The following is a 5,204-nucleotide window of genomic DNA, read 5'->3' on the forward strand; positions in this document are numbered from 1 at the left end:
AACTTTTGGCCTAAAATAACTCCCAAAGCAAATTGATTCCCATCACTACCACTGTGAAAAATCAATTGGAAAAGTTTAATTTCCAAAAAACATTAAAGCTATTACATGAAATGGTTATATGTTGCCTGATGCCTGAGACATTGAGTGTGTTTACATGCGTTTACAGTGCATTTACATGCAATAAATAATCTGATAACTGTAAAAAAAAAAAAAGATTTTTTATATATATCATATTTTGTCAGTAATCTCATCGTGTTTACATGCACTTGAGTATTCAGATAATAGGAAACTCCAGGCAGTAATTTCAGGCAGTAATCAGATTTCTGCTTTGCAACTATCAATAAACTCACGGAAGACAACGTGACATAAAACAAAGTAACACTCAAACTTCATGTCACAGCTTCAAACATCAAGCCACTTTACCTGAAACTGTGAACATACGCCATCAAGCAGACGAAAAATACTTAATTTTGTCAAGCATGTAATCGGTGTTTCGCTGCATGTGAGAAATCCGAAAGAAATCAGGGTAAGTGTTTACATGCAGGAATTCTGATTACTGAGCTAAAATCTGTATCGGACTTCTAGATCATACTCTGTAGTCTAAAGATGTGGAGTGTGCTGTTTATGACCATTTGAATAATCATATAACTGCAGAAGTCAAATTATGATCGGATTATTAAATGCATGCAAACACACAAATTTTTTAATGATATTTCTGAGATAAGGTTCTGTCCTAAAGTGTATTTTGTAAACACACTCGTGATGGAGAGGAACATGCATGGCATTTGTTTTTTCTTTTCTTTTTTTTCATTTACCACATTTTTACGATTGCAGAAACTCAAAAGACACATTTTGGTTCACTGGTCATTTTGGAGAGTAAAGAATATGGCTATATTCACGCTGTACACATGGCGATCTGGGGATCTTATCTAGTTTCCCGGATTGATCGACTGAAAGTAAAATGTAGTCCAGAAAATAACAGGCTTAATTCTTGTCCAGTATACCTTTAAGAGGCTGTAAGAGCAGCTAGTTCTGCTGGCAAAGTCTGTCTGAAAAGTTCCACACTCATGTGAAGTGACCTGCAGGCTATCCTGGCTGCTTGAATAGCGCTGGGCGGCAGATCTCCTTTGCTGCCTGTTCAATAAAAGAGCATTTGACTGCATGCTGGATGTTTCCCTTTGGTTCTTCATCTAGAAGCTACAAAGTAATATAAATCATATAGGGATTCCTATCAGCTTTTAACAGAAGTCCTATAGGCTTTTTGACCAGGGTCATCCTGAATACGGCAAGCTCATATGTTTTCATTTTACAGTAAATGAACACTGTTCTGAGGGGGGGGGGGGGGGGGGGGGGATCTTTCCTTGACTTCAGCTACTGAAGCTGTTCTGAATCTGTGCTTTGTACTCTACATCCTTGCATTCTAGATCAAGAGAGTCAGCAAGTTCACAAGGACACAAGAACATACAGACTGCAGTTTGAGACACACCCACTGTGTCCTAGAAATGTACCCCAGTCTATAATCCAAAACCATCCACTGCAGTTACGGTCCTTCTTGTTAGGTCCTTATTCACTAAACATAATGGCAATTAGGTGCCCACCAGTGTGAAGCGTGTCTCGGTTTGTTCTACGAAGATACAGCGTATGAAACGTGCTCAAACTCATGAATACAGATTGAGAAACTCCCCTGTTAATTACAGGAGACTTACTTGCTTAATTTGAACCCTATGTGGTTTATTTGGAAGACCGTTTTCCACCACTGGAGAAAAATACATAGCCATTTATCAAGTCATAATAATTAGAACGTTTTCCATAATTATGACTTAGCATCTCATAATCTGATATCATAGACATATCATGATATGTCTATCTCATAAAAAGAAGATTCTCTCTTATAAATATGACTCAGTATCTATCTTAGTACTTATCTTGGAATTGCAATAACTTACTGTGGCATAATAATGAGACACTATTACAACTATGACGTAGTACCAAGTCATAATTATGAGGTATCAAGTCATAAATGTGAGTCACTGTTACGATATAGAATCTCACTATTATAAGATATCAAGTCATTTGTTGAGAGAGATCCTACAGCTTATAATTACTGAGAAAAAGAAGTTAAAACTGAGAACAAATCAGTCACTCCATAAATCTTCCTGAGCCTTTAATAGTCCAGCAGAAATGAGCGAGTTATCTGTCCACCACTGAAAATCTATCTGTTATAAGATATTTGTATGAGATACTAAATCATAACTAGGAGAATCTCATTATAATGAGATACCAAGTCATAAGTCTGAGATACTAAGTCATAATCAGAGAAAACGTTCTCATTTTTATCACTTACTAAATGGATCTATTTCAACAGGGTTCCTTCCATAGCTTTACATAATGCTTTTGTCAACGTAAAACGACTTTGTAAACATAAATAATCCTTTAATACTTGAAGTTTATTAGAAATTCAGTCCTTAGAAAGAAAGCTGAAGCGGAAGGCAGCGATGGCTGAGCACAGACAGACGGCTGCTAACTCAGCTAACCGCCCTTCAGACTCTTCTCAACACGTACATGAGTAACGACACCAGTGAATCGCAGTGCGGGTTGTTTTATATGTTTGTTGTGTGGCTGTAGCGACTCACAGCGACTCACAGCGACGCGGTCAAATCCACCGGCCGTCTCCTCTTAAACTCCGACTCACGTGTAGCGCTTTTGTGCTACACAAAAAACATACCGACGTGCCACCGAAAGCATAATACGCGGTCCTAGCCCGGAGCATTAGCTGCTACACTGAGCACGGCATCACTGTGGCTCTCAGCTCCTGTGTAGTCCAGCCTGCACTACTCAGTTCTGTCTTTTCTTGCTCCAGGACAAAATAATCAGTTTATAAAGTCAAATATAAAAATTTAGCACTATACCTTAAAAATTAGGGCGCAAGTGCACTTTCTCTGAGCAGTGAAGCCTTCAGATAGATAGATATTTATCTGAAATCTATCTGCCTGTCTGTCTGTCTTTGTCTGTCTATCTAACTGTCTCTATCTATCTATCTATCTATCTATCTATCTATCTATCTATCTATCTATCTATCTATCTATCTATCTATCTATCTATCTATCTGTCTGTCTGTCTTTGTCTGTCTATCTATCTATCTATCTATCTATCTATCTATCTATCTATCTATCTATCTATCTATCTATCTGCCTCTGTCTGTCTGTCTATCTGTCTATCTGTCTGTCTGTCTGTCTATCTATCTATCTATCTATCTATCTGTCTGTCTGTCTGTCTGTCTGTCTATCTATCTGTCTCTGTCTGTCTATCTATCTATCTATCTATCTATCTATCTATCTATCTATCTATCTATCTATCTATCTATCTATCTATCTGTCTGTCTGTCTGTCTGTCTGTCTGTCTATCTGCCTCTGTCTGTCTGTCTGTCTGTCTTTGTCTGTCTGTCTATCTATCCATCCATCCATCTCTCCCTCCGTCCGTCCGTCTGTCTGTCTGTCTGTCTATCTGCCTCTGTCTGTCTGTCTGTCTGTCTGTCTTTGTCTGTCTTTCTATCTATCTGTCTCTGTCTATCTATCTATCTATCTATCTATCTATCTATCTATCTATCTATCTATCTGTCTGTCTGTCTGTCTATCTATCTATCTATCTATCTATCTATCTATCTATCTGTCTGTCTATCTGCCTCTGTCTGTCTGTCTATCTGTCTATCTGTCTGTCTGTCTGTCTGTCTGTCTTTGTCTGTCTATCTATCTATCTATCTATCTATCTATCTATCTATCTATCTATCTATCTGTCTGTCTGTCTGTCTGTCTGTCTGTCTGTCTGTCTGCCTCTGTCTGTCTGTCTGTCTGTCTTTGTCTGTCTGTCTATCTTTCCATCCATCCATCCCTCCGTCCGTCCGTCCGTCCGTCCGTCCATCTATCTATCTATCTATCTATCTATCTATCTATCTATCTATCTATCTATCTATCTATCTATCTATCTGTCTGTCTGTCTGTCTGTCTGTCTGTCTGTCTGTTTGTTTGTCTATCTGTCTATCTGTCTGTCTGTCTGTCTGTCTGTCTATCTGCCTCTGTCTGTCTGTCTATCTGTCTGTCTGTCTGTCTGTCTGTCTGTCTGTCTATCCATCCATCCATCCATCCATCCATCCCTCCCTCCGTCCGTCCATCTATCTATCTATCTATCTATCTATCTATCTATCTATCTATCTATCTATCTATCTATCTACCCACCTATATATCTGTTACTATTAGTTAAGTGTAATCAAGTACTGTTACCAAGTACCTAATTAGTAACTAATGCTTAATAAGCACTTAATTAACTTAATTATCTGTCTGTCTGTCTGTCTGTCTGATGCTTTATCATCAATAAGAGAAATTTGGAATGTAGAAAAATAATATAAATAACAATAAAATGCAATACCTCACACTGTGATTTCTAACAGAAGGGCATTGAACATTCACTGAAATCAGTTTAACTCTTCATGGTGTAAATTTAACAACAGAGCGGTCATGTCAGTTATTTCACTGTGGCAGTGCAGTGGTCAACAACTGAGAAGGACTGCCAGGTCCATCATCACAAAAGTACATGCCTTTGCTTACATCTATACCTGAGCCAAGTAGCTTAAACACATGCTCCAGTCAAACATGTGTCCCTTCAATGCAATAAAGAGTAGACGTCACCTAGAGGAAACCGACTTATATTTATATTATATTATATTAGAAAATATTATGCCATAAAAAGAAACTTAGAACTGCAATGAAATGTATGTATTAGCCTTACTTAGTATACTACAGATAGGTGCTAGGTGCTTTTTTTATCTGATCGGGATCGTTTCTATCTAAAATAAAATGCTAAAACTGGAAAGTGGCAAGCGTGAGCAACAACAAAGCTGTCCAGGAGCTGAACTAACACAACAGAATGAAATCAAAGACAAAGTGAATCAGAGAACAAAATGTAATGGATGGAACTGTTTTTCCTCATGGAACAGAGGAAAAACAGATTTCTCACACATGTATTTGATTAGCCCTATAAGTAGAAGTGTTGTCATTTGAAAAAACTCGGAAGAGAACAAACCCATTAAAATTGCAAATCTGGAATTGTGTGAATGGAGCAAGTTGCTGCTGAACACGAGTGCTGCAGCACTGAGAACTCTACAGTAATACAGCATCAGTGTGTTGAGCATGTGCTGTAAGCTGGGAGGA

The 5,204-nt window shown here is 38.1% G+C and overlaps 1 protein-coding gene across 1 annotated transcript in view; it reads right to left on the reverse strand.

Moving 5' to 3' along the window:
• gstcd (glutathione S-transferase, C-terminal domain containing) overlaps nucleotides 1-2,708 on the reverse strand; it is a 151,618-nt gene extending 148,910 nt beyond the window's left edge. The window contains exon 1 of the mRNA XM_017701409.2: nucleotides 2,634-2,708. The gene's annotated coding sequence lies outside the window, so the exon portion shown is untranslated. The remainder of the gene's footprint in view (nucleotides 1-2,633) is intronic.
• Nucleotides 2,709-5,204: the final 2,496 nt, after the last annotated feature.

The sequence above is a fragment of the Pygocentrus nattereri genome, chromosome 5 (genome assembly GCF_015220715.1).
Source record: "Pygocentrus nattereri isolate fPygNat1 chromosome 5, fPygNat1.pri, whole genome shotgun sequence".
Lineage (NCBI taxonomy): Eukaryota > Metazoa > Chordata > Actinopteri > Characiformes > Serrasalmidae > Pygocentrus > Pygocentrus nattereri.